This window comes from Sorex fumeus, unplaced genomic scaffold, assembly GCF_029834395.1.
Source record: "Sorex fumeus unplaced genomic scaffold, SorFum_2.1 ptg000058l, whole genome shotgun sequence".
In the NCBI taxonomy this organism is placed as follows: Eukaryota; Metazoa; Chordata; class Mammalia; order Eulipotyphla; family Soricidae; genus Sorex; species Sorex fumeus.
The window spans coordinates 5108515-5136512 of record NW_026606115.1 but is presented as its reverse complement, the minus strand read 5'-3'; the positions used below and the strand labels follow the sequence as shown (position 1 = coordinate 5136512).

The 27998-nt window shown below is 40.7% G+C and overlaps 1 pseudogene; it reads left to right on the top strand.

Moving 5' to 3' along the window:
* The first annotated feature begins 23703 nt into the window (after positions 1-23703).
* On the top strand, positions 23704-25002 carry LOC130034111 (platelet-activating factor acetylhydrolase IB subunit beta-like; annotated as a pseudogene).
* The last annotated feature ends 2996 nt before the right edge of the window (positions 25003-27998 follow it).

Here is a 27998-nt window from a genome sequence, read left to right as displayed (position 1 = left end):
CTCCTTTCCTTAGTCCAACAACATACATTCATAATATTAGTCATTTTGTACAGACACAGTAAGAGATACTTACTGTGTAAGTTAAGCTTATAGAATTGCTCTCCTGGGGCCATCTTGATCTCAGACTACAGGCCAGACTAGTCTTTCCTATCCATAGCAGGGTCCTAATCTCATCATTACTTTTGGATCATGATAGCATTTGTCCATAACCAAGTTCTTAACCTATAGTTGAGTATGGTGGTGCTTTGGCCTGGTCCATTTCGATGTCAGGGTAGCTCACAGCTTGCCCTGGATTGATTCAGTCCCTCTTCGGGACCCTGCTTTTGGGGTAATAGGAACTAAGAGCAACTGAGGCTTAAGTCATGAAAGCAGATGTCCCAGAGTGAATATTAGTCGGAGTCAATTAACTCCCAAGTTACAAAAGTATAATATTAACTATCTTCTGTGTCTATACAAAAAGGGCATTGCTTTAATGTAAACTATGCAAAAAACATAAGGAAAGGAGAAAGGCAATACATAAATACAAGTCAAATGTCCTTAGAAGGATCTGAGCTTACAGGTTAGCAGAGTCTAATTAAGGGAAAAGGTGATAGACCTATTAGGGAAGAGAGCACAGAGAAATTACAGATAAGCACAAAGGAATGGGAGTGACTCCGGAACACTGTGATGGGTGTGACTTGATAAATCTAAGCTCCCTGTTGCAAGGGAGAAAGGACAAACGAATGTTATCCTACACTTAATCACTTAATTACTTAACTTCCCGTTAGTCTTTGATTTGCTCGAGCGGCCGCCAGTAACGTCTCCATTTGTCCCTGTCGCGTGCTAGCGTAGCCCAATGGCATCTGTTCGCTCCAGGAACATGAAGGGCCTCAAACTGATCATTCATGATCTTGACAAAGAAGTCTGACCATCTGGTAGGTGGGCGGCCACGCAGTCTTTTGACATCCTGTGGAATCCAGTCAGTAACAGCTCTAGTCCAGCGGTCGTCTTTAAATCTCATTACGTGACCAGCCCATCTGATTTTCGACACCTTGGCAAATGAGACAGCGTCCCTGATTCTTGATCGTCGACGGATGTCAGAACTCCGGATTATTTCTCTCATTTGAGTGAAATGTGATATTCCAAGCATAGCTCTTTCTATTCTTCTTTGGGAGACCTGAATAGCGTTCTCATTTTGTTTGCGTAGGGCCCAGGTCTCTGAGGCATATGTTAATGCAGGAAGAACATTGGAATCAAAGAGATGTGCCCGGAGCTGGAGGTTCTTCGTCCTCTTAGCTATTTCTTTGACGTTCTTGAAGGCGTTCCAAGCCGCTCTCTTTCTCCTGCACAGTTCGGGTGCCAGGTCATTTGTCATGTTGACCTCTCGACCTAGGTACACATAGCTGTTGCATTCGGAGATGGTCGTTCCATTGAGAGCGAATGGGGCATCAGGAACGAGGCTGTTTCTCATAAACATTGCCTTCGTAAGATTCAGCTGTAGTCCGACCTTTCCACACTCACAGTCAAAGTCGGCCAGCATTTGTGCAGCTTGGCTGATGTTTGGTGTTATTAAAACAATGTCATCAGCAAAGCGGAGGTGGTGTAATTGCCGACCATCTATCTTCACTCCCATTCCTTCCCATTCCAGTCATCGCATGATGTTCTCAAGGGTGGCACTGAAGAGTTTCAGTGAAATGGTATCACCCTGCCGAACCCCTCTCTTGATATGGATGATTACTTCTTTGTAGAATGGTGAGATCTTGGTAGTGAATCTGCAATAGAGCTTACGAAGGATCCTGATGTATTGAGTTTGTACGCCCTGATTGGCTAGGGCTTCCATGACCGCTTCCGTCTCAACAGAATCAAAGGCCTTCTCTAAATCAATGAACGTTAAACAGAGCGGCATCTTGAACTCCCGATGTTATCCTACAATGCACGTTAATGCCTTTTTAATTTCTTTTTGTTTGGGGGTCACACAAAGCATTGTTCAGGGCTTACTACTGGCTCTGTGTTCAGGGATTATTCATTGAAGTCATGGATGACCATCTGGGGTTCCAGGTATTGATTTTTGTCATTCGTATGCAAGGTAAACACCTTACCTGCTATACTATGTCTCCAGCTTCTCAATAAGTTTTTGAAAGGCAACATCTAGGGTCTGGGATATGGCTCAAATGTAGAGCATATGCTTTTCATATGTTAAGTTCTGGATCCTAAGTAGCCCCTGAGAACTATAAGGTAAATAGTTGGGTCCCTAAGCATCACATGATTAGGCCTCAAGAATTGATGTGAACCCAAACATTGCAGAATAGCAAAAGATAATCCACACCCAGTCTTTAGAAAGATACCTTTGAAAAAAACCTTTTTCTAAGAAAGAACATATTTTGGGGTAATAAAATTTTGTTCCTCTAAAAGATTTCTCAGTCAGAACTTTTAGCTGTATAATTTTTCTTTCTTTCTTTTCTTGTGGAAGAAGAGGAACTTAGGGAGGAGACGGAGGTGCAGGGCCATTCCCAGTGATACCTGGCCCTGCTATGTGGAGTAGATAGTTCATTGTATTGCTAGAGGTCACCAGGGTTTTGTCTCAGGGAACCATGTTGTGACAGGTATCAATGGTTTCTGCAGGCCAGGCTTGTATTTCAGCACTTTGATCCATCCCTATGCCCATCCATCTGCATTTTCTCAAATTTGTCAACTTGCTGTACAATTATGTTAGGCCTCTCACTTTATTCTTCAATTTAACACATCTTAATTACCATAAAATTCTAAAGGAGCCTGCTATTTTTCATGAATAAAGCCAGACTTAAATATACCTAATAACCTTAGTCTTATTTATTTTCCATTCTTAAACATTTCCTTTAACTGCACCACAGGGCCATCTTTGTTTTATCTTTACTTGGAGAAGAATTTAAAGTGGTACATTGCACTATTTCTGATCTTGTGTCTCTTCCCTGTACACAAGAGCTTTATACCCTAAAAGTATGTATTTTTAATAGGAAGTCTCACCTTGCTCCATTTTGAAAAACTACCTCAAATCATTAAGGTAAAAAGTTTGTTATCCTGCTAAAGTCAATTAATATGGCTGTTTTTCCCAATTAGCACAATAATATTAGGATGATTTTTATGAAACAAAAGGTGCTGTAAAATTATCTTACCTGTTATTAGATATCATTTATCTAGAAAATATCTATGCAAATGTATTTTACCTATATTCCTATACAAACTTTATACTTCTGTTTTGGGGAGTTGATAGCAGATTGCTTGAGATGAGTGGCATATTATGACTTAACACTTTTATCGCACTTAACTCCCCCATTTTAGCAGCAAATTCCTTAAAACTATCATCTACACTGCTTTTTGCTTAGTTTTACACTGGTCTCCAAACCTTGATGCACTGTGGAACTGAAATCAGTGGTCCCCCACCCCACAAGTGGATTATATGAAGGGGAGAGAAGAGAGATGGCCACTTGCTCCAGATTCACCTCTGCCACCCAGTGACTGGCTGGGATGGCTAGGACTGATAAATCTGTGCTGAATCCCTTCTTAGCACTAATTATGAGTTCCATAATTAGGAGGCCTTCAAGACACAACTGACATCTACTTGTCCTTCTCAACAAAGGAGTTAATCTCTACCATTCAATTTTTCTGAGAGCTGTGGACTCAGGATGAAGCAAGGAATTGCTCTTTTGCAGGAAATGAAAGCCAGTGCTAGCCCTTAATCAGGGTTTCCTGGTCCTTGTCTTTCTCACAGAAACGAATTTCGGAGAAGTTCAGTAGGGAAGTAAAAACAGATTTTATTTGGAGACTTTTTGAGGAAAGGGAAGAAGAGAGAGAAAGGAAGAGAGAGTAATATGCTCAAGAGAGAAAGTGAGCTTCTCCAAAGTTGGAGAGAACTCCAGTACCATTTAAAGAGGGGAGATGCTCGGGATACATGTGCTCCAGTACCACATGTGCCACATTGACAAAATCAGCAGATGGACTCAGGCAGCATATGAATACACTTACTTTGCTCAAGTAGTCTTTTATATGTTTTTTCTGAAGTTGTCCATGTGTGGGTTTCTGCTAAGTTAAGACTCTCTTGCTAGGATGGTTGCCAGTGTGGTAGAGTTGGGAGAGGTTGATGGTCTTTGAAAGTCCATTTTTGGCCTTTGTTCCTGATGGAACTTCTCTCTGAGAGTATTGAGGAAGGGAGTGTCCAACCTTCTCTGAGTTTTTTGTGCCCCTGAAGTTTAATCAGGTCTTAGTTCCTGTGTTTTCAAGGTGAGATTTTTTCAGCCTTGGGGCTATTACTTTTATTACTTCCCAAGTAATTTCATTGCCATAGGGGTCCTTTCATATCTACCTGCCTACATCATATTCTCCACTAGAGATTGCACCATCTATGTCTTTAAGGAGAAAATTGGTTGAAGGTCCATCTTGTGGAGCTTCTCCTGCTGACAAAGGGAATGTAGACCCTGCCTACATAAGAGGTAAAAGTGTCAAGCTACCTAGGTTTGAATGGGTCCCAGAAAATGATTGGTTGATTTTTAAAGTTATCAATATCTGAAAGAAAAGATCAGATCAATTAGGCGCAGGAAGGCCACTTTGAAATCATTAGCCTCTGGAGGTGTAAAAGGCCCTCTATGACCTAATGAGGGCAGTGTGATTTGCTTCCTTAGGAAATACAAAGGTCCTATTAGTCCCCAAAGCTGTGCCGGTCTTCCTCCCTACCCATGTCAGTTTATCCGCCAGTATTCGAACCTGGGACATGACTTTCTCCTTGCAGGTGCCCCAGGCGTCCTCTTGGAGCCTGGAGCAAAAGCAGCCCTAAGCCTCTGCCTCTTCATTTTCATCCCCAAAGCTGGGCTGATCTTCATTCCCACCCAGCCTTTACCCTCCTCCCCACACACACACCAGGTGCCCGTGGGGCGTGGCCTCTTCAGAAGTGGGCGTGACTTTGGTAGAAGAGGGCATGGCTTAATTTTAGGCGGGCCAACACTCACGTGACCACAGGTAGTTTATTCATATCAAGAAATCTAGTCTCCATACCTACACACAAACATGAAGAAACAACGCAAATCCCCACCACATGGGGAGGACGATGAAAAGAGTCCAGAATCCTCCGTAAGTACTACTCACCTAAGAGACCTCTCTGACAAAGAATTCAGATATGAAGTCATGAAGATGTTCAATGAACTCAATAAAACAGTTGGACAGATATCCAGTAACATGATAGAAAAAATTGACAAATTATGGGAAGAAATGAGAGCGGAAATATCACGAATAAAAGACTCTGTGGATGAAATAAAAAAAAGTAGTCTGTGCCCTCAACAGTAGAATGACCACAACTGAAGACAGAATCAGTGAGCTGAAAGATCAGCTGCACCAAGGAAACAGGCAACAACAAACAGTTGCAAGAGACCTCAAAATATCTTGAGAGAGAATCAGAGTTCTAGGAGATGATTCCAAGAGGAACAAAATTAGAACCATTGGAGTACCAGAAGCTCAGAGAAAAATCCCAAGGGAAAAGCCACGGTTAAATAAAACATTGCTGAAAAATTCCCAGAGCTCGACAATGAAGCCATTCAGCTTCAAGGAGCCTGAAGGGTGCCAGCTAAAAGAGACCCTAACAAAAACACTCCAAGACATATTCTAGTTAGAATGAAGGATGCTGCTGATAGAGACACAATACTTCAAGCAGAAAGGTCAAAGAAGGAAATCATATACCCATTAGATTCACAGCGGACCTATCAGAGGAGAAACCCTCCAAGCCCGAAGGCAATGGCAGTATATAGTGAAAAAACTCACTAAAATGAATGCTTCACCAAGAATACTTTATCCGGCTAAACTTTCACTCAAACTCAAAGAAATGGTACACTATTTTCTAGATAAACAGCAACTCAGAAATTTCATAGACTCAAAACCAAACCTAAAAGAGGGCTAAACCGGATACTATAAGACAAGACAAACCCTAAAAGCACAACAAACCCTTACAGAAAGATGAAACAAAACCCCATAACAATAATCTCTCTCAATGTCAATGGTCTAAATTGATCAATTAAGAGACGCAGAGAGGCGAATAAATTCAAAGACAGAACCCAACATTCTCCGTCTACAAGAAACTCATCTCATCTCAACAGTCAGAACAAACAACGAATTAAAGTTAAAGAATGGAAAACAATCCTGCAAGTAAACAGCTCCCTCACAAAAGCTGGGATGGCCATACTAGTATCTGACAACATTAAATTCAGGTTGAAAAATATTAGAAGGGACAGCGAAGGCTATTTTCTCTTCATCAAAGGATACGTAAAAAAGGAAGAAATCATACTTTTAAATGTATATGCACCTAATATGAGAACAGCTAAATATTTAAAGCAATTTCTAACAGATTTTAAGGAGGACATTGCTAGCAACACAATAGTAGCTAAAGATTTCAACATCACCTTATCATCTCTTGATAGATTAACAAAAACAAAACTCAGCAAGGAAACATTGGCTTTGAAATAAGAAGTAGAAGAGATAGGGTCTATAGACCTAAACAGGGCTTCCCCCCCCCCCCCCCGCGAAAAAGAATACATATTCTTCTCCAGTGCACACGGAACATTTTCCAAAATAGACCAAGTACTAGGCCACAAAACATACCTCAATAGAATCAGGAATATAGAAATAGTATCAACAAACTTTTCAGACCACGATGCACTGAGAATAGAAGTGAATCACACACAAACACGGAGAACCAAATCAAACACCTTGAAATTAAACAACTCAATGTTGAACAACGAGTGTGTCAGGAAGGAAGTCAAAGACAAAATCAAAAGATACCTGGAAAAAATGAGAATGAAAACATGAGCTACCAGAACCTATGAGGTGCAGCTAAAGCCATATTAAGTGGAAAATTCATAGCTCTGTAATTATTCCTCAGGATGGAGGAAAGGATCCACATAAACAACTTGACTTTACAGCTCAAGATCTTAGAAAAGGATCAACAGAAAAAGACCAAATCAGACAGAAGGAACGAGATATAAAACCTAGAGCAGAAGTCAATGACATGGAAGCCAAAAAAACAATCCAACACATCAATAAAACCAAGAGCTGGTTCTTTGAGAAAATAAATAAGATAGATAAACCACTACCAAAGCTCACAAAGAAAGAGAGAGAGAACCCTAATAAATCAAATCAGAAATAAGAATAGGGATATCACAACAAAAACCCACGAAATACAAAAGTTCACCAGAGACAACTTTGAAAGTCTGTATGCCACGAATCAAGAGAACCTAAAAGAAATGGATAAATTTCTGGATTCGTATAGTCTCCCAAGGATGAATCAAGAAGATGTACAGTACCTGAATAGACGTATTAGCATCAAGGAAATTGAAACTGTAATCAAAAGTCTTCCCAAAAACATAAGCCCAGGTACAGATAAATTAACTAGGGAATTTTTCCAAACATTCAAAGAGAAACTATTGCCAGTCCTTTTCAAGCTTTTCCAGGAAATTTAAAAACAGAAACTCTCCCAAATAATTTCTATGAAGCTGATATCTCTCTATTACAAAAAGAAAAAAAAGACACCACAAAAAAATAAAACTACAGACCGATATTCCTGATAAAAAATGCGAAGATTCTGAACAAAATACTAGCAAATAGAATTCAACAAGTCATCAAAAAGATCAGATACCATGACCAAGTGGGATTCATCTCAGGGATGCAAGGATGGTTTACATTAGGAAATCAATCAACATAATCCATCATATCAACAAAAGATAAAAAACATATGATCTTATCAATAGATGCAGAGAAAGCATTTGACAAGATCCAGCACTCTTTTTTTATGAAAACCCTCGCCAAAATGGGGATAGAGGGGACTTTCCTCAATATAGTTAAAGGCATCTACCGCAAGGCTACAGCAAGCATCATCCTCAATGGGGAAAAACTGAGAGCATTCCCACTAAGATCAGGGACGATACAAGGATAACCACTGTCTTCACTGCTGTTCAATATAGTACTGGAAGTACTTGAAATAGAGATTACACCAAAAAAAGTTATTAAGGACATCCAGAAAGGAAAGAAAGAAATCAATCTCTCACTATTCAGAGATGATATGATACTAAGAGAACCCTAAAACCTCTACAAAGTAACTCCTAGAAACAATAGACTTGTGTAGTAAAGTTGCAGGCTATAAAATCAATACCCAAAGTTCCAATGCTTTTCTATACCAAATTGTGAGAGAGAAGAAAGGGACATGAAAAAGAAAAACAATCCTGTTCACAATTGTGCCCCAGAAAATCAACTACCTAGGAATTAGCTTAACTAAGGAAGTAAAAAACCTGTACAAAGAAACTTAGAAAACACTACTTCAGGAAATAAAAGACGACACGAGAAAATGGAAAGATACCCAGTGCTAATGGATCGGGAGAATTAACATCGTCAAAATGACAATATGTCCCAAAGCATTGTACAAATTCAATGAGATCCCCATAACAATAACCGTGAATTTTTTCAAAGAAATGGAGAAAACACTCCTGAAATTCATATGGAACAATATGCCCCCATGAATAGCTAAAGCAACTCTTTGGAAAAAGAAAAAGGGAGAAATCAACCTCAATAACTTCAAACTCTACTACAAAGCAGTGATAATTAAAACAGCATGGTACTGGAACAAATGTAGAGCTGCACACTAATGGAACAGGGTTGAATATACTAACATTTCCCCCTAAACATATTATCATCTAATCATTGATAAGGGGGCAAGAAAAGGGAAGTGGAGCAAGGAAAGCCTCCTTAACAAATTGTGCTGGCAAAACTGGATGGCTACATGCAAAAAAGTGGGCTCAGATTTCTGCCTAACTCCATGTACAAAAGTAAGATCAAAATGGATTAAAGAACTCAACATCAGACAGGAATCCATAAGTTACATTGAAGACAAAGTCGGCAATACCCTCCATGACATTGAAGGTAATGGTATCTTCAAGGTTGTCACGCCACTGGCCTAGCAAGTGAAAATAGAGATAGACAAATGGGACTATCTTAAACTAAGAAGCTTCTGAGCCTCAAAAGAAACAGTGACCAAAATACAAGGACAGTATATGGAATGGGAAAGGATATGCACTGAATACACATCTGACAAGAGATTGTTATCAAATGTATACAAAGTACTGGTTGAACTCCACAAGAAGAAAACATCCAACCCCATCAAAAAAAGGGGCGATGAAATGAACATAAATTTTCTCAAAGAAGAAATCCGAATGGCTAAATGTCACATGAGAAAATGCTCCACATCATTAAACATCAGGTATATGCAGATCAAAACTACAATGTGATATCATTTCACACCACAGTGACTGGCCACATTCACAAGAAAAAATGCAAACAGTGTTGGTGCGGATGTGGCAAGAAAGGGACCCTCCTTCACTGCTGGTGGGAATGCCAACTGCTTCAGCCCTTCTGCAAAACAGTATGAACGATTCTCAAAAAATTTGAAATTGAGCTCCCACTTGACCCAGCAATACCACTCCTGGGAATATACCCCGGAGAGGCAAAAAAGTATAGTCAAAGTGAGTTCTGCACTTGTTTGTTCATTGCAGCACTGTTTACAATAGCTAGAATCTGTAAAAAACCTGAGTGCCCGAGAACAGGTGACTGATTAAAGAAGCTTTGGTACATCTACACAATGGAATACTATGTAGCTGTCAGAAAGGATGAAGTCATCAAATTTACTTACAACTGGTAGTGCATGGAAAGTATTATGCTAAACGAAATGAGTCAGAAAGAGAGGGACAGACATAGAAATATTGCATTCATCTGGGGAACATAAAGTAACAAAAAGAAGACTAACATCCAAGAATAGCCAATATAAATACCAGGCGGTTTACACCATGTTTTGGAGGCCAGCGCACATGCTAGGGGTAAAGGCAGCTCAGATAGAGAAGGGACCACCAAATAAAGGGTTTTGAGAAGATCCTCCCAGAATGGGAGATGCATGCTGAAAGTTGACTATTGACCGAATATGATTGCCACTCAATGCCTCTTTTGATAACCACAGCAACCAAAATGAGAGAGCAGAGGAGAGTTCCCTGCCACATAGGCAGGGTGGGATGGGGAGATGGGGGGTGGGAGGGTTACTGGGATTAGTGGTGGTGGAAAGTGGGCACTGATGGAGGGATGGGTGCTCGATCGTTTTATGACTGATACCCAAGCATAAAAATTTGTAAGTCTACGATTGTACCTCATGGTGTTTCACTAATAAAAAATTGTTTAAAAATAAAAAATAAATTAAATAAAATTAAAACTTAAACTAAGATGCAGCAAATATTTGTTCAATTGGATTGCATGTAAATGAAACATTTCTGTTTTATTTCTAAATGCTATCTTAAATAGATTAAGAATACTAGTGAACCATTCATTGATTTCTAAAAAGTGTAATTGCTAGAATCATGATTTCAGATTCTTGCTGTTTCAGCAGACAAGAAATGTATCAATATTTTTGTCAAGTTTAATTCAGAAGCCTTAAAATTAAAATTTCACAATATAAAAAAAAGAAACACACTCTTCCTTTTCGGCCACCAAGCTGAGCTGGTCTTCTCCCCACCCAGGTCAGTTTATCCACTGCTTCTTGAACCCTGGACTTGGATTTCTCTCTGCAAGACCCTCAGGCATCCTCTGGGACCTTGGGAGACAAAGCAGCTCTGAGCCTCTACCTCTTCCTTTTCGTCCCCCAAGCTGAGCTCGTCTTCTCCCCCACCCAGTATTTACTCCCCCCACATACACCAGGTTCCCGTGGGGGTATGGCCGCTTTAGTAGTGGGCGTGGCTTCTGTAGAAGTAGGCATTGCTTAATTTTAGGCGGGCCAATGCTCATGTGGTGGCAGGTAGTTTAGTCATACCATGAAATCTAGTCCCCACACCTACACACCAACATGAAGAAACAACGCGAATCCCCACCACAGGGAGGACGATGAAAAGAGTCCAGAAGCTTCAGTAGGTGCTATTCGCCTGAGGAACCTCTCTGAGAAAGAATTCAGATATGAACTCATGAATATGTTCAATCAACTCAATGAAACAGTCAGACAGATATCCAGTAAATTGAAAGAGGACATGAAAGAAACAATCGATCGCACAACTGAGAAAATACAGGACGAAAAGAGAGCAGAAATTGGAAAGCTACGCACAGAAATGTCACGAATGATAGATTCCATAGATGAAATAAAAAACTCAGTCTGTGCCCTCAAAAATAGAACGACCACAGCTGAGGAAAGTATGAGTGAGCCAGAAGATCAGCTGCACCAAGCCAAAAGGAAACAACAAACAGTGGCAAGAGACGTCAAAATAGCTCTAGAGAGAATGAGAGTCCTAGGAGACGATTACAAGAGAAACAATATTAGAATCATTGGACTAACAGAACCTCAGGAAAACAATCTCAATGAAAAAGTCACGGTTAAACAAATTATCAAGGAAAAAGTCCCGGAGCTCCACAATGCAAGGAGCCAAAGGGTGCCAGCTAAAAGAGAACCCCCAAAAAACACTCCAAGACATATCATAGTTAGAATGATCAATGCTGTCGATAGAGACACAATACTGCAAGCAACGAGGTTAAAGAAGGAAATCACATACAAAGGAGCACCCCTTAGATTCACAGCAGCTCTATCAGAGGAAACTCTCCAAGCCTGAAGGCAGTGACGAGATATAGTGAAAAAACTCACTGAAATTAATAATTCACCAAAAATACTTTATCGGCTAAATTCTCACTCAAAATCGAAGGAATGGTACACTGTTTTCTAGATAACAGAATCTCAGGAACTTCACAGACTCAAAACCAAACCTAAAACAAGGGCTGAAGGGACTACTATATAAGACAAGACAAACCCTACAAGCACAACAGATCCTTACAAGAAGGTGACGCAAAACCCCGTAACAGTAACCTCTCTCAATGTCAATGGTCTAAATTCACCAATTAAGAGACACAGAGTGGCAAAATGGATACAGAGACAGAACCCAACATAATTCTGCCTACAAGAAACTCATCTCAACAGTCAGAGCAAACACAGACTCAGAGTGAAAGGTTGTAAAACAATCCTGCAAGCAAACAGCTCCTTCAAAAATGCTAGGGTGGCCGTACTAGTATCCAACAACCTCCCTAACTTCAAACTCTACTACAAAGCAGTAATAATTAAAACAGCATGGTACTGGAAAAAAGGCAGAGCTGTAGACCAATGGAACAGGGTTGAATGTACTGACATCTCCCCCCAAGCATACGACCATATAATCTTTGATAAGGGGGCAAAAAAGTGAAGTGGAGCAAGGAAAGCCTGTTTAACAAATTGTGCTGGCAAAACTGGACGGCTCCATGCAAAAGAGTGGGCTCAGAACTATGCCTAACTCCATGTACAAAAGTAAGATCAAAGTGGATTAAAGACCTCTAATTCAGACTGGAATCCATAAGGTACATTGAAGAAAAAGTTGGCAAAACCCTCCATGACATTGAAGCTAATAGTATCTTCAAAGATGTCACGCCACTGGCCAAGTAAGTGAAAACAGAGATAGACAAATGGGACTATCTTGAACTAAGAATATTCTGCACCTCCAAAGAAACAGTGACCAAAATGAAAAGACATTCTACAGAATGGGAAAGGATATTAGCCCAATACATATCCGACAAGGGGTTGATATCAAGGTTATACAAGTTACTGGTTGAACTCCACAAGAAGAAAACATCCAACCCCATCAAAAAGTGGGGCAATGGAATGAATAGAAATTTTCTCAAAGAAGAAATGTGAATGGCTAAAAGGCACATGAGAAAATGCTCCACATCATTAAACATCAGGTATATGCAGATCAAAACCACAATGAGATATCATTTCACATGACAGAGTCTGGCCCACATCCACAAGAAGAAAAGCAACCGGTGCTGACGTGAATGTGGAGAGAAAGGGACCCTCCTTCACTGCTGGTGGGAATGCCGACTGGTTCAGCACTTTTGGAATACAGTATGGACGACTCTCAAAAAATTAGAAATTGAGCTCTCATTTGACCCAGCAATACCACTCCTGGGAATATATCCCAGAGAGGCAAAAAAAAGTATAGTCGAAGTGACATCTGCAATTGTTTGTTTATTGCAGACTCTTTACAATAGCCAGAATCTGGAAAAAAACTGAGTGCCTTAGAACAGATGACTGGTTAAAGAAACTTTGGTACATCTACACAATGCAGTACTATGTTGCTGTTAGAATAGATGAAGTCATGAAATTTACATACAAGTGGTGCTACATGAAAAGTATCATGTTAAGTGAAATGAGTCAGAAAGAGAGGAAAAGATTCCATTCATCTGGGGAATATAAAGTAACAAAATAAGAGACTAACACCCAAGGGTGGCCGAGATTAGTACCAGAAATTTTGCTCCATGGCTTGGAGACCAGCCACACATGCTAGGGGAAAAGTTAGCTTAGATAGAGAAGGGAGCCCCAAATAAAGGGTGTTGGGAGGATCCTCCCAAGATGGGAGAAGCATGCTGAAAGTAGATCATAGACCAAACATGATTGCCACTCAATGCTTTTTTGCAAACCACAACACCCAAAAGGAGAGATAGAAAAAAAGGGAATGCCCTTCCACAGAGGCAGGGTGGGATGGGGGCATGGGGGTGGGAGGGATACTGGAATCCGTGGTGGTGGGAAATGGGCACTGGTGGAGGGATGGGTACTTGATCATTGTATAATTAAAACCCAAGCACAAAAATTTGTAAGTCTACAGCTGTATCTCATGGTGTCTCACTAATAAAAATTTTAATAAAAGCAAACACAACGGAAAGTAACAAACTGAAGCAACATGGCACCACCATACCTAATTCTATGATTATAAAAATGAAAATGAATAATTACTTCACTCATAAATTTGGACTATTTCAGCTGTCAAATATCTTCGTTCCTTCCAAAAAATTGTATGTGTAAATAGAATTAAGAATGAATATTTATAACCAGTTTAGATCGAAGTCCGATATTCTATTAGCAGGCTTATGTAAGAGCATGTCCGCCTTTTCTCCCTGTTAAATCTCTGGCTTCCACAATCCTGGTCAGGCTAGTGACAGCATATGCAGCTTTGAGTTCTTTAATAGACTAGGCTGATTCCCTATTGGTAAACACAGTTTCTTCTGAATTACCCAAGGACGTACCTTTTAAATCAATCCTATTAGAATTCATAGCATTTGTTCAATCACATTTGTAGAACTAGAATCTGATTTTGACAAAAGGCAAGTTACCAAAACATAATTTTCTCTTCAACTTCATTTCAAATTTTCCAGGTGACTTAAAGAACAAAACCTCACTTGTTCTTTTGCATATACACAGCAAGATTGGAGAACTCTCCATTTTTGGGAGGCTGTTATTTACTGAGTGGTTCTTGGAACTGGAGACAGAGCAGGAGATACAACAATAATGGCATTAGTATTTACCTGTCACACATTAGGGTTACCCAGGTTTGACCATTGTGAAGATGTGAAGATCAGGTCAGCACGATGAGCTGGAGGGAGCCTCGGGAATCTCAACTTCTGTAGGAGTGTCCTGGCAGAAAGGAGTCCATCCCACTAGTCTTCAGATGCTAGGAGAGATCCTGTCTCTCTCTCCCTCTTCCCTTTTGTGTATTATGTTTGAAATACAGCTGCTGAAAGATTATTATGTATGTCCCTTTACCTACTCTGAACACTCAGTTCTTACCCAGAATGATCATTTCTAACTATTATTGTCATACTTGTCCCCTATATAACCTAACTACCCTTTAACCCCCCCCCACACACACACTTATGGAAAGCTGACAACCATTGACCAATCCTCCAAGTGCCTATTTTTATGATCTTGTGTATTAATCTCATACTAATTTTTATATTCCACAAATAAGTGCAGTTATTCTATATCTGTTCATCTTCTTCTGACTCATTTCACTCAGCATGAGAGTCTCCATGTCCATCCATTTATAAGCAAATTTCATAATTTCCCAGCTGATAAGGTGTTAGTATCAAAGATATATAAGGCACTGGTTGAACTTTATAAGAAGAAAACATTGAACCCTATCAAAAATGGGAAGAAGAAATAAACAGAAACTTTTAAAAAGAAGAAGAAATTCATAAGGCTAAAAGGCACATAAAAATGTTCTATGTCACTAATCATTCGAGATATGAAAATAAAAAATGAGATATCATTTTATGCCACAGAGACTGGTACACATCAAAAAGAATAATACCAACCAGTGTTAGCGCAGATAGGCGGAGAAAGAGATCCTCATTCATTGTTGGTGGGAATGCTGAAATTGACCTCCCATTAAAAAGAATTTTTTTATTATTATTTTTTATTTTTATTTATTTTATTTTTTATTAGTGAAACACCATGAGGTACAGTTATAGACTTATCAATTTTTGTGCTTGGGTTTCAGTTATACAATGATCAAGTACCCATCCCTCCATCAGTGCCCATCCTCCACCAGCACGGGTCCCTAATTGACAATTTTAACTGAATCATAGCTACAAAGTTGTTTAATATTTTCAAACCCATCCCTTCACCTGCATACATTTCCTGCCATCTATATCTTTAGTTTCCCTCACCCATTAAAGCCACCCGCCAGCCTGACCCTATGGTAGACAATTTTCCTTCCTTCCTTCCTTCCTTCCTTCCTTCCTTCCTTCCTTCCTTCCTTTCTTCTTTCTTTCTTTCTTTCTTTCTTTCTTTCTTTCTTTCTTTCTTTCTTCCTTTCTTTCTTTCTTTCTTCCTTTGTTTCTTTTTAGACACTGTGGTTCACAATACTGTTAATGAAGGGGCATCATGCATATCACTTTACATTATTTCAGCACTTAGTTCTTGTCCAGAAAGATGATTTCCAATTATCATTGTCATAGTGGTCCCTTCACTGTCCTACTTGCATTCACCATACATTATGGCAAAATTCCTGCCTCTGGGTATTATTCTAATATCATGTTTTATGTATTCCACAAATGAGTGTGATCATTCTATGTTTGTTTCATACCTTCTGAATCATCTTGCTACTGTGATTTTTTTCCAGATGGCAGACCCAGGTTTCATCGTTGTTACTTCAGGAGCTACCTGAAAGTATTGCAGCAAAGGTTGTCCTTGAGCACTGTTGTCTATGACCCAACTGCCCCACCTCATCATAAATGGAAAAATTCCATTTTAGAATAAAAAGGTAAGTCAGCAACAGCAGTGAGACTTCAATAATAATCTATTTCCAATATTGGATAGAACAATTAGGGAGACCATCAACTGGAAAGACAACTTGAGAAATAATATAACCCAATAAGACTTAACATCTATATGAAAATTATATGATAATGGCCTTGCATATATTACATAAGAGTACATAGAATTTTCTTCCAAATAGACCAAATTCTAGATTATAAAACAAATCAATGCTTTTAGAGGGTAAAGATTAAAGTATATTACCTGAATACAGTGTACTTAAATCAGAAAACAATGAAAAATGGGAAACAGATTAAGCAGCATATTTTTGAAAAACCTATAGAATAAGGCTACAATCTATGAAGTCTGTAGGAAGGAGAGGGTTGCTTAGTTGCCTCATCTTGGTTCCCCACAGCCCAGGTTCCAGAACACTAAAAAAGCTCAGGCATCAGAGGCTCTGGATTTTAGGCAGCAAAGTTGTTTTGCACACCTCCCCCCCATTCCCCCCCCACACACATCTGGTCCATGAAGACCATGGCAGCTCCAATATACACCATGGCCAAGTTTTTCTTTATCTCTGCATAATTCACCATAAACACACTAAGACATTCTAACTGTAGGCACCTGACCACACAACAACACACAATAAACAAGCCCAAACTGCAAAGATCATAATTTCATAATTGTAAAGCAAGAAAACCACCAGGCTTAGTATGATGTTAGTCAAGAAGACTCAACCGTAATATTGAGCTTTGTAACCGCTCTCATAAGGAATGTAGAGAAGAAATTGCTGGGAATGTATAAGGAGCTCAAAGAAACAATGGAATGCACTGCCAATAAAACATAAGAGTGTGTGAGGACAGAAAGGAGAAAACTAAGAACAGAAATACCGGAAAAAGAGATAATCTGCCTGCTCCCAGCAGCCCGGCAGACCTCCATTACCTCCACTACAACCACTACACAGCCGCGGATATGATCCAGGACACTTTCCGGGCCACACGGTTGCGTTGTGGCCACACGAAAAATCATAAAACACTTAAGACAAGATCACCACACCATATTTGATTGCGTTGAAATATGGTTTGAACCATGGGAATACTTGCAAGGACAATTAGAGGCCACCCTAAAAGTGTTTATCACTCTCGGAGACCCTGGCAAGCTACCGAGAGTGTTCCACCCACACGACAGAGCCTGGCAAGCTATCCGTGGTGTATTCGATATGCCAAAACCAGTAAATACAATGGGTCTCATACCCCTGACCCTGAAAGAGCCACCAATATGGCAGTGTTAAGAAGGATGAGAAAGGAGAGGCTGATAAAATCTCAGGGCCTACCTATGCTGCCAAAACAAAGGACAAAAATGACTGTCACGTCTGCTGGCATCAGATGCATCCATCGAGGACCTGATGGTGCAAGCACAAATGATCAAGTACAACATCATTGATTTGACGGAAACGAGAAGGCATCAATCACATCACAACGTTTTCGACACTGGGGAAGAACTGTTGCTCGGAACATGCGACAAAAGAGACGATGGTGAGGTGTCCTTGTCAACACGATCTTGGCCATAAACGTTGATTCATTCGAATGCCTAACATCCTGAATTAGATGATTACACTTGAATAGATGTGGGTCACCGCTGGCAGTTTCTATCTTAGTTGTCCATGCACCAATATCCAATTATGATGTAGGAGAAACTGAGAAGTTCTACATGGAGCTGGAGAAGTTCTACAAAGAAGACCACACCTTCTACAAGATCATAATCGGTGATTTTAATGCCAAGATAGGACCGAGAAGATCAGCCAAAAAACTGCACATCGGGACCCATGGCCTAGAAGGGAATGGACAGGGTGAGAGACAGTCTGAATTCATCATATCGACAAAGACCATCCATGGTAACTCACAATTCCAGAAGGCTGAATCTAAACGTTGGACATGGGAGTCTCCCGGTGGATGATTCCACAACAAAATTGACCACATCATATTCAATCGACGATCTTGTCTGAACAATGTCGCTGTTGTTCCAAAATTCCAAACAGGATCGAATCACAGTCTCCTTTGTGTAAAATTCTACTTCGCAGAATGGGGAGAAAGGGCTTCAAATTTTAAGAAGAGAACTCCCAGAACGCCCCCCAACTGGGAGCTCTTTGACACTATTGCGGCAACATGGGAAGATGCCATCATTGACAATATTGACGAGGAATAGGGTCGACTGGTTCAACACCTACAGGATTCTGTGAAGAACGCCAAAAAGGAGATCGCCATAAAAAGACAACTGTCTTTGAAAACTCTCGAGCTCATTCGTCAACATGGCTTGGCACAAGCCTCCGGCAACCTCAAGCGAACGTCCGAGCTTGCAAAGCAGTGCAGAGAAGGGATAATGGAAGACCTCAAAGAGAGAAGAGCAGTGCTAGCCGATGCGACAGAAACTGGGAAAAGCATTCACAACGCCCGCCTGTCCTTTGCCAACTACAAGACCAAGGGCAATGGAGAAGATTATCCATGACTTCTACTCAGATCCCCTCGAGAGCCACGTCCACATGCCCACATACCAAATTCCACAGGATGGATATGTCGTTCCCAAAGTTCTCCCTTACGAAATCCCACATGCCATTTCATCAGTAAAGAACCTAATAGCACACGGCCCAGACAAGGTCAGACCTGAACACCAGAAGAAACTGCCATCAGTACTCATCAATACACTTGCTCAACACGTCACACACTACCTGTATGAATGCAAGATTCCATCCCAATGGAAAACAAGCAGGACTGTACTACTGTACAAGAAGGGAGACATCCATGACATTGGCAACTATCGCCCAATCTGCCTATTGTCTCTCATCTACAAGTTCTTCACTCGAGTCATCCTGAATAGGATTGACAGAACACTAGATGAAGGAAAACCATGCGAGCAAGCCAGGTTCCACAAAGGATTCAGCACCATTGACCATATCCACACGATAACCAAGCTCCCATTGGTTTCTTGGGAATTCAAGATGCTGCTCTGTCTAACGTTCATTGATTTAAAGAAGTCCTTTGATTCTGTTGAGATGGAAGCAGTCATCGAGGCCCTAGCCAAACAAGCCATTCGATGTCAATACATCAGGATCTTCCATGAGCTGTATTGTGGATTCACTACAAGGATCTCACCATTCTACAGAGAGGTGATCATTGACGTAAAGAGAGGGGTTTGGCAGGGTCATACCATTTCACCGAAACTCTTCAGTGTCACCCTCGAGAACATCATGCAATGACTGGAATGGGAAAGAATGGTAGTGAAGATAGACAGTCGGCAACTACACCACCTCTGCTTCGTTGATGACATTGTTCTTATAACACCAAACATCAGCCAAGTGGCACAAGTGCTGGCCGACTTCAATCCTGAGTGTGTAAAGGTCAAACTACAGCTGAATCTCACGAAAACAATGTTTATGAGAAATGGACTCATTTCTGACATTCCATTCACTCTCAATGGAATGAACAAATACGAATGCAACAGTTAAGTGTACCTAGGTCGAGAAGTCAACATTACAAATGACCTGGCACCTGAGTTGCGCAGGAGGAAGCGAGCGGCTTGGAATGCCTTCAAGGACGTCAAAGAAATAGCTAAAAGGACGAAGAACCTTCTGCTCTGGGCACATCTCTTCAATTCTACTTACTTTCTGCAATTCTTTCTTTCTTTCTGCCTCATAGACCTGGGTCCTATGAAAACAGGATGAGAACGCTATTCAGGTCTCCCAAAGAGGAATCAAAAGAGCTATGCTTGGAGTATCACGTTTCACTCAAATGAGAGAAAGAATCTGGAATTCCGACCTCCGTCGATGGTTAAGAATCAGGGACGCTGTTTCTTTTGCCAAGACATCAAAAATCAGATGGGGAGGACACCTAACGAGATTTGGAGATGACCACTGGACTAGAGCCGTTACCGACTAGATTCCACAGGACATCAAAAGACCACGTGGCCGCCCACCTACCAGTTGGTCAGACTTCTTCGTCAAGACCCTGAACCATCAGTTTGAGGCTCTTCGTGTTCCTAGAATGAACAGACGCCATTGGGCTACACTAGCACGCGACAGGGACAAATGGAGATGTTACTGGCGCCCACTCGAGCAAATTGGTGAGTAACAGGATATCAAGTGATCAAGTGATCAAGAACAGAATTGACCTATCTAAAAAGCTTGGTAAGTGAAATGAAAAACTCATCGGAAAGACTCAGTAATAGGATAATAGCTTCTGAGGACTGGTTTACTGAGCTCCAAGAAGAGATGAAGAAACTTTCTAGACAGCAGCAGATCATGATCACGACCATCCTGTTATTCGTCGATTGCCTTGAGCAGGCCCCAGTAACATCTCCTTCGTCCTAGCCCTGAGAGTTTTTTAAAAAGTGCCATATTCAAGGCTCTTTCAGGGTTAGGAGAATGAGACCCATCATTGTTACTGGTATCTGGCATATTGGGTACACCAAAGGGAGTTTTCCAGACTCTGCCGTGTGGGCAGGTTACATTCGGTAGCCTGCCAGTTTGTCCAAAGTAGGAATGAGATAATAAGATGTCGCGAGGCCGCGAATGCGGCCATGCACTTCCAGGAGCTGGGTTTTATAGTCTGAGTCTAGGCCGTCGATGGGATTACAAGGCACTAGGGGGCAAGTTGGTGGGTGTGACCCCGCCTACTGGAATTTGGTGGATCTGGGTGGAGGATGTTCAGCCCCAATCCCAGTAGGCCTAGAGATCTCAGTCCCGGGACCCACATGCCTTTTTTCCTCTGCTGGTACCTTCATGTGTGCGGAGAGTGGTCTCAGCATGGTGGTGGCTGGTTCTGGAGGTCTTTGGCTGCCAGGGCCCTGTTTGGGGCAGGGAGAAAAACTCAACCTGCTCACCTCCAAGGGGCCCCAGCGAAGACAGACAGGCGCGGGGGCAGGAGACTCTGCGATGTTCTCTTCCGGGAGCTGGGTTTTATATTCTGAGTCTTGACCGTTGATGGGATTACAAGGCACCAGGGGGCCTGTTGGTAGGTGTGACCCATGCCTACTGGAATTTGGAGGATCTGGGTGGAGGATACTCAGCCCCAATCCAAGTAGGCCTGGAGATCTCAGCCCCGGGACCTGCGTGCCTTTGTTTCTGTGCCGGTACCTTCATTTGTGCGGAGAGTGGTCTCAGCATGGTGGTGGCCGGTTCTGGAGGTCTTGGGCTGCCGGAGCTCTGGTCAGGGCGGGGAGGAAAACTCAACCCGCTCCCCTCCAAGGGGCCCCAGCGAGGACAGCAGCAGAAGATGGGGGAAATAGCCTTAATATAATCCAACAAATAGCAAGGGAACTTTGGAATAAATTGAAGAGAAACAACATAAGAATCATCAGGGTCCCAGAGGGATAGGAAGATGACACCAATGAAGAAACAATAGTCAAAGACATCATTCCTGCAAAGTTACCAGAGCTGAAGAGTGCATGCATCCAGATCCAGGAGACCCAAGGGTACCAAATAAATGAATTGCAGATAAAAATACTCCAAGCCATATCCTAATGAGAATGACAAAAGCCATAGAGAGAGAACTGTCACTGTCACTGTCACTGTCCTCCCGTTGTTCATCAATTTGCTTGAGTGGGCCCAGTAATGTCTCCATTGTGACAATTACTACTGTGTTTGGCATACCGAGTACGTCACAGGTAGCTTGCCAGGCTTTGCTGTGCAGGCGAGATACTCTCGGTAGCTTGCCGAGCTCTCCGAGAGGGGCAGAAGAATCGAATCGTTACTGTGTTTGGCATATCAAATACGTCACGGGTAGCTTGCCAGACTTGCTGTGCAGGCGAGATACTCTCAGTAGCTTGCTGGGCTCTCCGAGAGGGGCGGAGGAATCGAATTCTGGTCAGCAATGTTGGCCGCTTGCAAGGCAAACACCCTACCCGCTGTGCTATAGAACTCTGAAAACAAAATGATCAAAGAGGGAAACTATGTGTGTGTGTGTTTGTGTGTGTGTGTGAGTGTATGAGCATCTTGAAGATTTACAGCAGATGTATGAAACAAAATCATCTGTACCCGAATACAGCAGTGGGACAGAGTGAAAAAAAAACTGAATGAAATAAATGCCTCACCAAGAATAGTTTACCCAGTTATATTCTCATTCAGATTCAAAGGACCAACACACAACTTAACAGATAAACAATAACTCAGGAACTCCATAGACCCAAAACCATCATTACAAGAACTAAATGGGCTACAAGACAAGCTTCACAAACACACCAAACTACTGCAGAAAGATGATACAAAACTCCATAACAATAATCTCTCTCCATGTCAATGGGCTAAATGCACCAATGAAGAGACAGAGTGGCAGGATGGATGAGAAAACTGAACTTAACACTCTGCTGCCTGCAAAAAACACATTTGAACAGTGAAAGGAAACAAACCCAGTCAAATATTGAAAGACAACTCTTCAAGCAAACAATGCCCCTCAGAAATACATCAGGGCCGAACAGGGTCTCAAATTATGTTAGATTCTACCAATTGGAAATCCGTTGGCAGGCCAATGATCAAATATTCCTGCAGTGCCCTCTTTGACATTAGATTTTGTGGAAAATATATTGTGTCTCTGGCAATAATGACATCATTTCTTCCTTGACATATAAGGAGAACCTCAATTGAGTCTTTTGTCCAGTATTTCTGTTGAATTACTTTAAGAACTAAGGGCATTTGTGGCTGTATTCGTATTCTGACAAAATATCCATGACTTCAGAGCCTCTTGTCCTACATAAGGCAAAGTTCTTCTGGTCGGAGGAGGGGCGTGTCCCCTTTAGGCTTGAGCATCCACATGCAACCATAACAGCAGGGCTCATGCTAACATGTTTAGTGATGTCACAGTCACATACCTTTGGGAACCATGGTGAAGAGGATAACTGCAGGCTTGAGCAGTGAGACTTCCTGAATGAGGCAGTATCCTCAGGGACACAAACAGAAACCAAACATCCTGAGAAGATGATAGGAGTTCTAAAACATCTATGAACACAAAGGTAGAGATATCTACTGAGGCCTCTTGTAGACACATGTAGAAGGGGGTATAAGAAGAGCCAGGAACTAATAGTTTTAGAGTTTGGGTGACTGTGGAGTCCGGATGCAGACATTTGTAATGAGGGAGCAGAGAAGCAGAATCTCAGGTGTAGTAAGGCAGTGAGAAAGGTAAGGGAGGAAGTGATCTTGTATGAGGAGAGGAACCAGGGCTGTTCTTAGATCCTGTAAAGTCTCAGTAGTCTGTGTTGTACTGTCTCTTACCTTCTAAGGGACTGAGCCCAGTACTCCACCCTCTTGCTCTTTCCCTGCATCCTTCCTCCTATCCTTCTAAATTTTCCAGTTTTCCTTTACTCTATGGGAGCAAAGGTGGGAAGAGGCTTTGCTGAGACTGAGGGAGCAGATTTCTCTGAACCTGATGCGCTGGGAATCTCTTGATTATAGATAGGATTCATTTGTAAGAGAAACAATTTATCATGTTTGGAGTCCAATCAGTGGCCTATTATACAACTTGGAATTGAATGTGTTTTGCTTCCCCAGAAGGAAAACATCACACTTTCAAATAAGCTGAACGCTGTGTTCCAAAATGGCACTGACACCAAGACAAGCAGGAGAGTGCCATAGAAACATAGTTGATTATCTTAATTCAAATGTCTTTAAACAGGCCAATTCCATTTTTAAAATGGAAACTGAATTGGATATAAGTCAAGAATTAGATAACAAATGTGCCAGGCTTTTGGAAAAGAATTCAACATCTATTATTGGGTTACAGAGGAAGGTTATGAGTTTAGAATTCAAACTAAACCAAACAAAAGAAGTGAAAGCAGGTGTACCCATTGGAGTGAGACATGAACTGATAGAATGGGATCCTCTTGTTTTAGAAAAACATGCACTGGATGGCCACAGGAGCCCTGTTACTAGAGTGATTTTCCACCCCATATTGACTATTGTGGTTTCTGTCTCAGAAGATGCTACAATTAAAACCTGGGATTATGAGACTGGGGCTTTGGAACAGACTCTTAAAGGCCATACAGACTCAGGTCAGGATATTTCATTTGAGCAAACTGCAAAATTACTCACCTCCTGTTCTGCAGATACGACCATCAAACTCTAGGATTTTCAGAGTTCTCTCTGCATTAGAACTACATATGACCACGATCACAATGTTTCTTCAGTGGCTGTCATGCCCAGTGGAGGTTATATAGTGTCTGTCTTACAGGATACAACTTTAAAGATGTGGATAGCCACACTGGCTACTGCATAAAATCATTCACAGATCACACAAAATGGGCCTATATTGTGCGAACAAATCAGGATGGCATGCCGACAGCAAGCTGTTCCCATGAATGCATTGTGGGTATCTGGGTTGCAGCAACTATGCAGTGCAAAAGTGAGCTTCAGAAACACCAGCATGTTGTGGAACACATTTTCTGAGCTCTAGAACATGCATATCCTTCCATTGTGGAAGCAATAGTTTCTGTAATGGGAAAAAATCACCAGCTCCGACCTTTTATACTATCTGGATCCAGAGATAAAACGATTAAGATGTGGAATACCAGCAATGGCAAGAACCTTATTACCATCGTGAGTCATGATAACAGGGTGTGTGGGGTCTGGTTTCATTCTCAAGGCACCTTCATCTTCAGTTATGATTATGAAAGTACCTTATGTGTATGGAATTATAAAAAGATGCAATGCATGGGGACCATCATTGATAAACGATCATTTTGTTTCCACCTTGGCTGTCCATAAGATGGCCTGCTATGTGGTGACAGGCAGTGCTGATCAAACCATCAAGTTTGGGGGTATCAGAGACTTCACTGAATCTCAGTCGGGGTCTCCCTATTTCATCTGTACAAACTGTAATCTTATCACATCGTGTTAACTCATTGGGTTCTGATGAAATAAGCATTGTTCTCACATAAATTATTCTGGATGCATATTGAGCTTCTTAAACATTATACTCAAAATGTTCATTTATGTATTGAGTCTAGAATTACTGTAGCCATTAACAATGTGTACAGAAAAATGTGTTCTTAACATAAAGCTTGAAACTGGTGGAGGCTTGGGGGAAGTTGTGAAAGTTCATAGAATAGATCACTACAACAGTAATAGAAGTTCTGAATGAGGTAAAGTGACATGCATGATGATAACAGTAACAGTATTGGAAACAACAGTGCAAAAAGGAAGGGGTTGGGGGATAAAAAGAAAGCAGTGTTTGCCATACAGGTAGACTGGTGGATAAAAAGGAAACTTAGGATATTGGTGGACAAAACTGCACTGGTGATGGGATTGTTGCTTAAAAATAGTATGTCTGAGACTCAAACATGAATAGCTTTTTGACTTTGTAATTCACAGTGATTCAATGAGAATATTTTTTTAAAATTGAAAAAAATTAAAACCTGAGCTGCTTTGGTTATATCAGCTCTACAAAGGTTGTAGTTAAATTAATAGAACTAGAGCATTAAACCGAATACTTGACAGTGTCATTTTGTATTTAATTACTCACTCCTGCTTTATTTCTGCTCTCTATTCATGACTGACCATTCATTTGTATAATAATGATTTTTAAAATATCCCTTTTAGTATTTCATGGACATTTGGGTCCTGAAACAGGCAACCTGTTTGAGTTATGCACTATAGATATACAGACACAAAGATCAACCATATGTTCATCAGAATAAACTATATCTAGTTTCTGTCTTTACGTTTTCTTACTTGTTTGTTTTTAATAATTCCTGAGAAATGGTTCTTATTAGGAAACTTGTTTTTTTACAGAAGAAAATCACAACTCTAGCTAATTTTTAAAATATAGTAGAATAGCTTTCTGGAGAGTATTGCCTCATAACCCTGATCACATTGAAACTTTTTTTTGCTTTTCTTTAGTTGCTTTGACAGAATTTTTTATAAGAGTTTTGAAAAAGTTATCTTTGCTCTTATCTGCTACAATGTCCTAGTTTCCTTTAAGACATAAGTACATTAAAACAGTGCATTTTAACACTTGTTTGTATCATATAAATGCCTTATATTCAATTCAATTTTAGCGTGTAAAAAAACCAATGGTGTTTGGGTAAGTCACAACATCTAGAAATTGCTGATAGCTATGAACAAACACGGGGGTGAAGTTATAACGATTTGGGGGAAAATGGTGTCCACTGGATTTATTTTCTCTGTAGCATACAGTGACATTTTGACCAAGGAATGAGAAACTATTACTCGAAACTCAGTAAAACGTTATCCTTCCATAGGGATTTTTCACAGCCTGCTGCCTTATTTCAGGTGTCAGACTTGCCCTCCATTTAGAAGCAGTGAATATTGAATCTCTGAGAAGTTCTGCAACATGGGTCAATATGTATTGTGGCCAGATTGAAAAATAAAAACACCAGTGATGAGTAAGAAACCTACACTCTAATATCAGATTAGAAGTTTTCTACACAATTTCTTGGCAGTGCCCTCTGGGTGCCCCCCCCCACACACTTTTTCCTGTTTCATCTGTTTTCTCTGTTTTCTGCATGACCTTGTGCTTGCCTGGTATGACAATGATGAGCTTACTGGTTTAAAATGCAAGTAGAGGAATCTGCTGGTTGGTTGAGAGGTTCACTGCTAATTTGTTAGTTTCTCAACCAATTTGCTCACTTATTTCAGAAATTAAAACTTCAACTTACATGAAGAAAACTATTATTTTTTATTTATTTAATTTTTAAAAAAATTTTAATTGAATCACTGTGAGATAGACCATTACAAAGCTGTCCATGGTTGGATTTCAGTCATATAGTTTTCCAACATGCATCCCTCTACCAGTGTACATTTCCCATCACCAGTGTCCTCAGATTCACTCCCATCGCCCCCCCCCATTCCCCACCACATGCCTGCCTCTATGGTAGCTGCCTTTCTTCTCTCTCTCTCTCTCTCTCTCTCTCTCTCTCTCTCTCTCTCTCCTTTTGAGCATTGTAGTTTGCAACATTTATACTTAAAGGTTATCAAGAATAACCTTTGCCTAATCAGATCTTGTCCAGTGTGACCATTCCCAGCTATTATTGTCATACAGCTCTCTTCTCAATCTTACCTACCCTCAGCTCCACACATACTTGTGGTTAGTTCCAACTATTCTCCTAACCCCTGTTTTCCCTGTCTATGGATATTAATTAGTCTTCTACTATATATTTTTATATACTACAAATGAATGCAGTCATTCTGTATCTGTCCCTCTCCTGACTCATTTCACTCATCATTGTATTCTCTATGCTTATCTATTTATAGGTAAATTTCATGACTTCATTTTTCCTAACAGCTGCATAGTATTCCATTGTGTAGATGTGCCATAGTTTCTTTATCCATTCATCTTTTCTTTGGTACTCAGTTTGTTTCCAGATTCTGGTTATGGTGAATAGTGCTGCAATGAACATAAGAGTGCAGATGATGTTTCTGCTGTGCGTTTTTGGTCCCCCAGGGTGTATTTCCAGAAGTGGTATTGCTAGGTCAAATGGGAGCTCAATTCCAGTTTTTTGAGAAACGTCCATACTGTTTTCCAATAAGGCTGGAGCAGTCGGTATCCCCACCAAAAATGAAGGAGAGTCCCTTTCTCCCCACATCCATGCCAACACTGGTTGCTTTTGTTCTTTTATTTTAATTACTATTATTCCTACCTTGTTAGTGATAGGGTACAATTTTCAAACAATATATCAACACTACGCCCTTCACGTGACTATCCCCACTAAGGAAGGAACTGGAGGGACTGTAAAGGAGTGACACTCTGCAGAAGGTGTGTGTTTCAAGCATCAGATAAATAAATAAAAACATATTTTAACAGTATTATATATTATGGATATTATATATTATATAGTATTATAATATAACAGTATTATATATTATATATATCCT